The following is an 11,841-nucleotide window of genomic DNA, read 5'->3' as shown; positions in this document are numbered from 1 at the left end:
ACATGTCACTATTAAAACCATTTCTCCCTTCACTTTTTTAGTACAGAGTAAGAAGGTAGTTTTTTTTCCTCAAAACTCAGGACTGGTCTTACCTGCTATATACTAATCACTCAGAAGCTCTGGCACTGGTGTGACTTCTTGACAACTCTTATAAAAATATCGTAGATTCATTAACATACTTCCTAAATACAGATATATGGGCAACTACGGAATGTTCTCACTATCTGTAATGCGTTAAAAACCTCAAAAAGTATATTATACAAAATGCAACATAAGCTTCAAAAATATATTCTTTACTGAAAAAAGGCTTTGGAGTTTCCTACATAATGAGGATAGGACCAATTCAATAAAGACACCACCTGCTGGCATGATTTCATCACAGTTCATTTATTTCCAGCGTGAGGATTGAGAAGGGGGAAAATACAGGTTCGTAGGGCATAACAAACAAACCTGTATTTTCCCCCCTCTCAATCCTCAGTATGTTCAGAAAAACTAGCAAGCACTAGAACTGAGGAAGGTGGGGAAAGACAGTGGAGGGGAGGGGAGGGAAGGGAATTTAGCAATGGTGACATATCATGGAACAGAAATACATGGCTTCCACTAAAAAAAAAAACCCAAAAAACTTAAAACATCATTAAGTATTTAAGCCCTGAGCATAAAAGTATCATTCACAAAATATTAAAATCTGTCATAACTGGGGAGCCTCAGAAACACACACAGTAAACATTCCCCAAAGACAGGCCAGTTCACGGTGTCCCTCAGTACATGATCAAGAGGCATCAATTCCCAAACTGTACAAAGGGAGCGATTGGGGGAAATTAATATCTAACTAATAGTGCTGGAAGCACACACAAAAGGGCTCCTGCAAATAAAAGCTAATTTGTTTCCTAAACTATGTCTTACTGAACTTATTAATTCTGTTGCAATCCATTTGTGACAAGACAAGAATCCTCCCCCCATGCTGAAATCTAGCAAGACATTTTCTTCTGCATTATTAACTTCAAGATGTTTTTCAGTTGCATCTATGTAGTAATGCAATGACAAGAATATGTAGCTGTACTAATTTAATTTTTAAAAAGCTATTTTCTCAGACTGCTGTTCAATGCTACCTCATTCTGTGTGTATTACCTCTTGATTAGAACTGTATGTTGATCAAATAACACACAGTAACAGTCTATGACCCTTAGAGAGAAAGAACAGAGAATCTGAAAGTATTTGAACAACAGGTTAGAAAAAGAGGACTAAGGTTTGGACCTCTGTTTAATTTCTCAGCTACAAAGAGTTGTAACACTAGGTTAGACTTTGAGGAGGAGGTGGTTGTTAGTGTGAATGCAGGACTGACTTTTTTTCCACCTGACTAGGGTAAAAACTACTACTCGTTAGTGTTTGGTCGTAGCAGATGGGACATCCTGAATTAAACGCACTGACAACAGGTAGTACGAGTGGAGTGGGCAAACTGAGTTATGCTCAGGCTCTTATTATAACTTTAGGCCTTCCCGGAACTAAGTAATTAAATTGTAGAGTGCCTAAGGCACTGGGAAAAAATGAGTGCTGTGATTGGTACAGTGGGCTACCAGGTACTGTAGTTTCCCTAGAAGGAAAGAAAACCAAAAATGGAATAGGATTAAAGTACTTTATCTAAAAAGATGAGGTAAGAAACTTGAGGATTGGAAAGTTTGAGATGAGAAAGTTACAAAAGTAGTGGACAAACAAAGAGACAGTGTGTGTTTGCGTTGCCACCCTGGGGAGACAGAAGCAGCCTTGGAATTCTTGCTCTGAGTAACAAGGAATCTGGAAACTAACATCCCACACACAGCAGAGGATCTGAGGCTGGTACCCCCGAAGGTCACTGTTGTAACATCTAAGGAACCACTTGCCAAGTCATATTACAAGGCTAATTATCTTGTAATAGGTCTAAGAGTTACTAATAAAGTTCACTTGATACCAAATCGGATGAGGGGCCATGTCAATCCTTGGGGGTCTCTGGTAAAAGGAATCCTGGGGCAACAGAGGGGTATAACTATAAATAAGATCAAACACTGCACATCTAGCCATCTGCTGGAGTTATCCATCAAGTAACTTGAGAGACTGTCCCAATAGCTTTTCATACAACTCAGCAGTCTACCTTTATAATGCAACATTAAAAACTTTTAGGGATGACCTACCCAATTTGATACCTTATTATTTTGACAACCATAAACTACTGAGGATTGTCAAAGAGATTCCTTGCCAACTGAAACATTCTATGGACTTCCTTATTAGCTCTCCCTTTCTAGATCTAGACCTTCCAAATGTCACACACACAAGCATTAGCTTAAATTTTGGGGAAGGAGCTAAATTATGTTCGTCTTTCGGGATGTTCTTTCTGCAAAAGTGTAGTCTAAGGAAAAACAAGACCTTTCAAGGAAAACAAACCAAAGCTCCAAAGATGTTTCCTATATATGTGTTTTACTCTTTCAGACAGAATATTTTATCCTGTTTCTAGAAGCAGCCCATAACAAATCATTTCCATCACCCCAGCTTATATTTTAGTTTCCTGGCTGTATCTGATAGATTTCTTCAAACTGCTTTTGAATCAACAAAGGGTGATACTATTACAGGTATTGTTTTTCATACAGATGAAACCACCACAGAAGAAACCTGCCACTCCCCTGTGAATGTAAGCATGCTGTGCATCTGGCACAGCCACAGCATATCCACACAGCACATCTCCATGTGCAGTGGCCATTATTGGATAATTGTTTAGGGTGTGGGGGCATGCCTGTCCAACGGATGGAGGGTGCTTGTTCCTGCTCCTGTCTCAAGGTACTCCTGCAGGATGGTGAAACTCAGTAGCAGCATGTGTCCCCAGGGGCAACTGGATGGTCCCACTTGTATGTTAAATTGCAGAGCAACACAGAGAGCATAAAGTATCCCTTCTATCTGCAGGTTTGTCTGATGTGAGTTGAGCAGGAGTCTATGGATCACCTCTCATGGACTCCCCAAGTATCTCATTTGTATGCTCAGCAATGGCCATGTGTCACTCTTTGACCTCTGCACAGCACCTGACAAACTGCATAGTGGTGCACTGCAACTCCTTGATCCTGTGCCTGATGGAGGCCATTCACTGGTGGTGATAGATCTGCTGTTCCTCCCTCCATTGCCTGGCCTCCATGATCCAGGAGCAGCTAGCCTGAAGCAAAGAGGCCAGCATCTCCATCTTTGTGCAGGTGCAAGTCTTCCTCTACCTGGAAATTTTCTGAAAGTCTCTGACTGCATCCTCAGGCTGTTATTTGGTCCCAAGGTGCTACCACTGTCATTTACAGGTGCCAGCCTGACAGTAAAGGATGAACAGGAGTTCACTGTTGCTCTGAGGGCATGAAGAACTCCTCAATGGTTGCAACTTGCAAGGCCACCCATCCAGTGGACAGGCTCATTCACCCTGACTACTCTCAGAATATTAACTTCATTCTCTCTTTTCCTAAGGACCCAGGAAAGTGGGGGCCATGCTTGGCAAGCCACAAGCAGACAGCTATTGGGTACAAGTAGAGGCCAGGTCTCCTAACTCTCATGGGAGCTGTAAAACACAGTGGGCCACTTGAGGTGGGTGGGGGTGGGGCTGGGGCTGTGCTTGGTGGGGTCTGTCCTGCTCCTTTGGGCTGGGGTTGAGTATGATGTATTACTTTGGGTCCCTCCAATGCCCCTGGTCTATAACTGCAGGATGTTAGTACCTTGGACAATGTCACCGTGATGCATCTAACTCCACAGCAGAGGCAGCACCTGCTTATTGCTGTGCAAGACAGTGCAGCAACCTTTGCTTGCCTCTTACTGTAAATAAATGTTGGTCTCTGAAGACTGTCTCATGGAGAGGGTGGGCACGCTATGACAACTCACCAGTGCAGTTGGGTCTTTCCTGGAATGTCAAGGAATACCCAATGGTGTACTTCACTATTTGCTACAGCCACCTTGCGTGATCCAACTGGGAGGCTTGAAAGGTCATGATCAATCTGCCTCTAGTTTAACTGTCAGCCAGTAACTCAAAAAGTCTGAAGACAGGCGACTGCTGCACCACTCAAAATGCACAGCTTGCGAGTGGAGCAAGCTTCCTCGCCCCCATCCAGTTTATTTGAGGGGAATGTTCAACCACCGCTCTGAAGAGCCCACAACCATAGGAGCTATATACAGTATACTGAAATATTTGGGTGGGAGAGCCTGAAAGCCTTTTAGGGTTGATGGGAGGAGGTAGTGGCAGACCTCCTCCCTGCTCCACATGGACTCAGGGCCCCTAGCCCACCCCATGGTTCATTCTCTCTCATTGTGAAATAGCCCTGGACTGCACTGCACAAACTGAGTTCACTAGGATGGGGGATCAGAGAGACTTCAGGCTGACTTCTGGGGTTGGCATCAGCATTTAGAAGAATCCAAATCAGTACAACCAATGGTGTGGCCACTGTACCAGCTTGGGTTCCTCTGTAAGAAGTCTTTAAAATTGACCAAGTGACAGACCTGATGATCTAAAAACCACTTGTTTTCTCCTTTCCTTGCTTGCTGGCTTAAAATCCATGGCTTGTAATAAAATGCCTTTATCCATGCTAATGAATTGTTTGCAAGTGATTCTCCCACTTTACTCAACATTGGTGTGGCCACAGCTGGAGTACTGTATCCAGTTCTGGGCGCTGCACTTCAACAAGGAGTGCTAAAGTTTGAGAGGGTCCAGAGAAGGGCCACCCACATGATCAGGGCAAGCTACACGAGGAGAGGCTGAGGGATCTCAGACTCTTCAGCCTAAAGAAAAGAAGGCTGAGAGGGGACCCGATTGCAGCTTACCTTTATTTCAGAAGCATACATCAGGAGCTTGGTGAACAACTATTCACCAGGGCACCCTGGGGGAAAACTAGAAACAATAGCCACAAACTCCTGGAAGATAGTTTCAGGATGAACATTAGGAAAAACTTCTTTACAGCTAGGGTGTCTAGACTGTGGAACAAGCTCCCCACAGAGATGGTGCAATCATCTACCCTAGAGGTCTTCAAGAGTCACCTGGCTGGGGTGCTGTGACCCCAGATGTTTTTCCTGATCATGCAGGGGGCTGGACCTGATGATCCTTTGGGGTTCCTTCCAGCCCTATGATCCTATGTGAACAGAGACCACTGCTGCTACTTTTTTAGAATGGGAACCAAGGCAAAAAGCTAAAGGCACTAGCGATGGGATGGGAGTACTGTAGCAGTAGCAGCAGCAGCATCCTAATGTCTGGTGATAAGCCGTTAATCCTGGCTTTATCTCAAGCTCTGGGTGTGAGGCCAGGTGTAGCAGGGAGAGTCCTCACAGCTGTGCACTACCTACTAACAACACAGGAATGGAGGAGGGATGAAGCATTAATTGGAAAATGACCTTAAATGGCAACAATTACTACCTAACCGAAGTGGGATCCACAACACAGTGATGGCTCATTGACTGTTACAAAGTGCCTCCAAAACAGAATGTTGGTCCCATTAATAACCCATTTTGCCTAAAGTAGTTCCTATTAGCACTTGCACAGGGAATTGCATGCCCACCCCCACCCCGGTGGTGGCACAAGGTGCTGGCTGAGGGGGACAGAGGGGCAAGCTCCCCCCCACCCCTTCTCCTGGAAAGTGGTGGTGACGTGGGGTGGTGGGTGGCAGTGCCCCCACCCACCATCATTCCTGACAGCCAATTGGCTAGTGTTCTTAAATAACACTGCAGACATTCAGATTAACCTGTGATATATTACCCTTCAGTCAAAGAAGTTCCATCTTTAGCAAGTAGCATCTTTGAGGTGGGTTCACTGTTTTTGTGGCTGTTTGGTTTTTTTAATTGCCTGACAAAATATTTGAAAGTTTGGTATGCTACCATTTATCATGGTGGGAAATATAATGTCTGCCAGGAGCCTTAGCCACATTTCAAGAAAGAAAAAGAGGGGCTATGTAGGGATAGCAAGTTGAAATTAAAGACAATCTAAAACTAAATTACTAGTTTCCTTATTTTTAACAAAATTTATTTAGAACATGGGGCAATAACAGGAAAGCAAATGGAAATAAGAAGCATCTTAAAAAAAAAAAAAATTATCACATTCAAGGTGGAAGCAAAACTCCAAGAGCTTAGTGAACAAATCAGTAGGACAAGGTAATTTTCATTTTATTTCAGAACAAAGAAAGAATCGGCACAAGTCCAGAATCAAATAATATATGTTATATGAATATAGAACAGTCACCGTACTGGAAAGGGTTTCAAGCAACTGCAGAAAAAGTTTAAATTTTTAATTTTTATGTTTAAGGTAAAGAACAAGCATGCAGGACCTCAGAACAAATTTATGACAAATATAAATTAGATTTTAAAAAATGATGTAGGTTTATCAAAGCTCAGACTAACCAGAGGTTTGGTTTATCTAGCCAGGCTAAACTGGATTCTAGAAAACTAGTTATAATCACCAAAGAAAGACGATGGGAATTTAGTAGATCTAAACTAACGTAAAGCATTTATTATGCTAACTTATCAAATGTTAATAGTTATAATTGGTCACAACCTAATGGGCTACAAGGAACTTTAGAAGACTCTCTCAAGGACTGGCAGCAGGATGACTATTTAATATTTCCCTTAATGATTTTGTCACAAAATAAGAGTAAGCAAATGTTGTTGGCATACAGCGTTCAGATGCACTAAGTGACTTGATTAAGATAGGAAATCTCATCTTATAGCAGAGTATTTTATTGTAAGTTTGGAAATGATAGGAGAAAGACCCTTTTACAGGATGACTGACTACAAGCCACAGCTGAGATGCAGCCATGGGGAAAAAACAAAACCAAACCAGCAGCTAGTACGACCTGAGGATGTACCACTCAAAACTGGGAAGCAATGCTGTCATACAAGACACTGGCACAAACTCATTTGGATTATTAGATAAAATTCTAGTCACCCATGTTCAAGAAAAATTAATTCAAACTGGAACAGGTACCTTGGAGAAAGACCATAAAGATGATCAGAGAAATTGAGAACTTATGAAAGCAGAATAAGAGCTTGCTTGCCCTAGCACACTGAACGCTGAGCAGGGATATAATTGCTCTTTGTAAATACTTTTGAGGGCAGGACGGTGAGCACCAGACAGGATATTTTAGCTAACGGACAATGCTGGCGCAAGAACAACTGGGATTAAATGAACCATGAATAATTTAGGTTGGAAATTAGAAGACAATTTCTAGCCATCAGAGCAGCAAGGTTCAGAAACCGCTTTCCAATTGGTGTAATGGGAAAAAAATGGAGCATGGTAAGTTTATGAAAAGGATTTCATTATGTAGTTGCCTGTGACAGCAGACAACTGGACTTCGAAGAAGCAGCCTCTTCCAGTTCTGGGTTATATTAAACACAGACAGGGAACAGATGTATTCCTCCTGAACAAATACATTGCAAGGAACCATTTCATAATAGAATTTAAGGCTACAAAAATAATTCCAAGTTAATCTGTATTTAAAAAAAAAACAAACAAAACACCATACACACACACAGTGATATGCTATTGTTACTTAGCAGACCAAGCTGAAAGGATGCTAAGAAACTAACAACAAAGCAGTTAGGCCTAAAACCTGTATCAGTCTACTTTCTTGGTACAGAACTATACAAGGTCCATCTGTTTTCTGCAAATAATTAATAAACTCACAAGTATTGCCATGAAACTCCTGTGCACGTTATGCACCTACCTAGTGGCTGATACCAAGTTTCAACCCAAGTGAGTTCTGGATGATGTCAAGAAAACACTGGGCATTCTCAGAATGATGAGGAGTGGATGACAGACCCTAGACATACCATGCTGGCTTAATTCAGTACTCCTATCAACTAATGCCAGCTATGGTAATGAATGCACCATCAGTGCACACTGCCCATTCACCCCACTGAGACTCCCAAAGAAATCTTTCTTTTGTGGTCATTATGAGTACCATTATGGACTGGGACAGTGTAAAGCCACCAAATATACCCACCCACTGAGAGATGAATTAGGAATTGGCCTTCAAGGATTATTAATATGAGGCTTTGTCTGTTTCTGAATCCCTATGCTTGGGTCCGTTTCATTCACCGAAGTCAATTTCCAGCACACTGAAATACATTTTGAAGCTTAAATGAATCCTGAATAGAAAAACTTTTCAAGAGCTTCTAAATTTCGCTGACATTGGATGGATATATGACAAAACTCAGAAGTAGTTTTCCAAAAGGAAAGACAAGAAAGCCATAGTTAATTATTTTCAAGTCATACAGAATAGGATATTTAAATTGCGGGACTGTAAATATGTGTGCAACTCTACAAAAGGAAGTATATAATATGACTGTAGCACTCCTGTCATTGGAAAACTGATTAAATTGTTCATGGTGGTTAGTATCTTACTTAACAAGATTAAATATTTCCAGTTTCAAAAGAAGTCAGTCATGTTTCAAAGCCAACCTGATAAAATGAAACATACTTCATAAAATGTGAAATCACAGAAGTAGCTAATGTCTAGTGGGTATAAACCAAAGTGGTGCCACAAAGTTGATACAACCTTAGTGTATGGTTGCCTCTTTCAATCTCAGATATTGTGCATGTAAGTACATGTATGCAAGTCTCTGAAGCCCAGTTCACTATAGATTAGAAAAAGCAAATAGTCACATTTTTCAGGTTAAGACATTACAAAAATTACTGGAGGGTTTAGGGTAGAAGAAGCACCTAAGAAACAACTTAGTCCTATTCTTCAAGTAGCAAGAGTGCTGTTGTCTCCCAGGTCTTTCAGGCTCAATAATACACTTCAGGATCATGTTTTTTAAGTTGCATCCTGCATACTATGCTGTCATGGGACTGTAGAAGAAGCTACAAAACCATTTTTGCTTTAGAAAACACATGAACCTTTAACACCTAAACATGATTCATTATTAATCTGGTGTCTTATAAAACACACAAACACAAGGATTGTTAATGAAACTGCTATGAGAAGCCTTCAAAACAACAAATATAAGAGCCTGTCCTAACAACTCTGGTTAATCCCACTTCTACCTCTGAAGCTCTTTATACTGTTCTCAAGCCCAAATTGTGCGTTATGTAATTGGAACGTACTTTGCCATTTGAAAATCTCTTTACAAGAGTGCTATCCAGGTAGGCTTAAAAACTAGTTCATCAACAACAGGCTTTGTTAAAGTTGACCAAATTGAAACTCATTATCAACTTTTTATAGGAACAATGATTTCTGAATAGCTAATAAATGAAGCACAGCTGAATTTTTTAAATCAAAATATCGCAATTAAAGTTTAATATCCTTAAGACCAAACTCAATTAGTAACTTCACAAATACAATAGTGAAGAGTCCTTACCTTTGGATTAGAATGTCAGGCTGAGACAAACTACACACTGGTCTTGAAAAGACCCCAATGTAGCAAAGTACTAGAGCATATTAATGATCCCATCCCATTTCAATTAATCATGCATTTTAAGTGCCCTGCTGAATTTAAATCACTGTCACTACAATGTTCATATTTAAACAACATGTTTACTTAGCAAACAGTTTTCTTATGTCACCAAATCTGCTAACAAAGCACTACAGGAATTGGTTTCAGTCTCTTTCTCTTCAAAGATTCAAAATAATAAATTATCACCTTGTATCAATATAAAAATCACCATTGGCTTGAAATTCAGGCATGACAATTTTTAACCAACTGCCCCAAACCCTCCCTCCCCAAAGATTCCAGTTAAACTATTTGCAAATTTAAAGTTTTACTGGTTTGTTCAAAAAAGTCTGATTCTATGCTTCTAATACTATTCATTCAGATCTTATAGTAATTATATTAAAACCTTTGCACTTACATTTTATGTAGTAATATTTCCATAGCTGGTTTTGCCTCAGATTCACAGCAGCTGAGGCAAGCAGTTGTGGAGGAGTGGGGGAATTTCCCTCGGCTCCCTGAAGCTGCCCCAGGCTGCCCTGAGACTGGCAGCAAAGACAAGCAGCTGTGGGGTTTGGGAGGGGAAGAATTCCCCTCTGCTCTGTGGGGCTGCCCTGGGCTGGGGGACCGGGGGGGGGTCTTCCCTCCACACCAGCCAAGGCAAGGGCTCTCTGTTGTCCCCATGCTGGGCTGCATGGTTGTCCCCACACCTGGCTCAGATGATAACTCCTTCCTCCCTCCTGTGGCAGTGGCTGAAGCAATCAGCAACTGGGAAGAGGAAGGGCGGAATTCCCCTCTGCCTCTAGGGCTGTGCCTAGCTATGGGACCCTAGGTCAGGGTGGAAGAAACCCCCTGAGATGTTTGCACCCCCAGGGCCTTGGGAACTCCTTCCCCTTCCCTCCTTTGGCAGAGCTAAGGCAAGCAGCTGTGCAGGGGAGTGCCTCCCATAGAGGGAGGGTTTTGTAGATCCAGGCTATGAGAGTCTGGGGGTCTGTTCCCCTCTCCCACATGGGCTGATGAACACAAGCAGGAAGCAAGCAGAGGAGCAAGGCAGTCCTTGCTCTTTTGGAGCAGACAGCACAGCCCAAGGCTGCAAAGCATCTTGGGATGCTGGGGGACTGTGAGTTAACTTGAACCAGGAAGAGATCTGTGACTGAAGTTCCGTAAACCAATTTGACCTAAATCAATGAAGTCTGATACTACATCTATCCAGGTTTATCTTAAACCAGTTCTAGCTATTTTGAAAGTGGTTTATGCACACTGAACTTCTTTTCTGTTACAGGTTTCAACCAGTTTCTGATGACCTTTTAAACTGGTTTGTGTGTAACTTCTGTCCCTAGTCTGTCAGTAAACATGCTGCATTCAAATGTAGGAGACTGGACATGATGATGCCCAGAGGCCCCTTCCACTCCTAATTTAACCTATAGAAATCTTATAATGTAGCCTAATAATTAACAGAGCTTTTTGTTTTGTTTGTTTTGAAGAGGCAAAAAAGCAATACAGATAAAGTTGTTTTTTTTTTTTCTTTCTCCCCCCCCCACTCTATGGTTAATGATACGGTGCAGACCATGGTGTAAGACTCTGAAAAATGTTGTTTTTTTGGTTAATAAAATGCATGCTTATGACATCCAATTTAGTAGACTATATTTATAAAAACAGATTACTTTAAAAAAATCCATTGACATTACAGAAAAAAATCAGCAATGAAAACCAAATACCTCACTGACAGGTTCTGAAATCAACACAACAGATTGCTTTTTGAACGTGGCATTTCCTCATTTAACCTGCCCAGTGTCTGAAGAGTTGATTACTTCCTTAGAAATTCACATGCTAGTATCAATCTTGGTGAGAGAAACTACATCCATGTATATGATGTGAAATAACAACATGAAATGGATTATGGAAGTGCATTCACATTTACAGTGAAAGTTCCAGGCACGTTGTGTAAGTAAGTAATTTTGCAATTCAGTTTTTAAAATGGTAAAAATCTAGATTTGTGTTTTTTACTGTTTCAGGATGGAAAAAATACCATTTGAGTTCTCACCATTTGATTCTGCTTAAATTAAAATGGTATTGGCTAGCAGAAATTTTCTGAAGAGAAATCAGACCTGGTACTAGCTTGCATACAAACTATCATGCTGGCAACACGGTTGTCAAGTCCAGCAATCTTAAATCTAAGTGTTGAGGAAACTGGATATGAAATTTTATTATTCACTTTTGACTCGTTTAAAGTTTTAATTCAGACCTAAATAATAAAGATATTCACGTCAATCACTTGCAGAAGAAACCTCTTTTTGTTTCTGACTGCATTTCTGCCAAGTCTGATGACATAAGATATCACTTCTGTCACTATGTTTTTTTCTCAGGCCCGAGAAAGACAAGCTTTTGGATACCAAAGAACCAAATACTCCATCTCCCTATCACTTACACAGTTGGTCAAAAAAA

At 41.1% G+C, this 11,841-nt stretch overlaps 1 protein-coding gene across 2 annotated transcripts in view; it reads right to left on the bottom strand.

The window, feature by feature from the left end:
- The window catches only part of LRRC8B (leucine rich repeat containing 8 family member B), a 52,138-nt gene that overhangs the window by 32,525 nt on the left and 7,772 nt on the right, over positions 1 to 11,841 (bottom strand). For both annotated transcript variants that reach the window (XM_019501577.1, XM_019501578.1), the window contains exon 3: positions 93 to 145. The gene's annotated coding sequence lies outside the window, so the exon portion shown is untranslated. The remainder of the gene's footprint in view (positions 1 to 92; positions 146 to 11,841) is intronic.

This window comes from Gavialis gangeticus, unplaced genomic scaffold (genome assembly GCF_001723915.1).
Source record: "Gavialis gangeticus isolate Ggan-Ray unplaced genomic scaffold, GavGan_comp1, whole genome shotgun sequence".
NCBI classification, from domain to species: domain Eukaryota; kingdom Metazoa; phylum Chordata; order Crocodylia; family Gavialidae; genus Gavialis; species Gavialis gangeticus.
The sequence above is the reverse complement of the archived record's forward strand: the minus strand, read 5'-3'. Positions and strand labels throughout refer to the sequence as shown.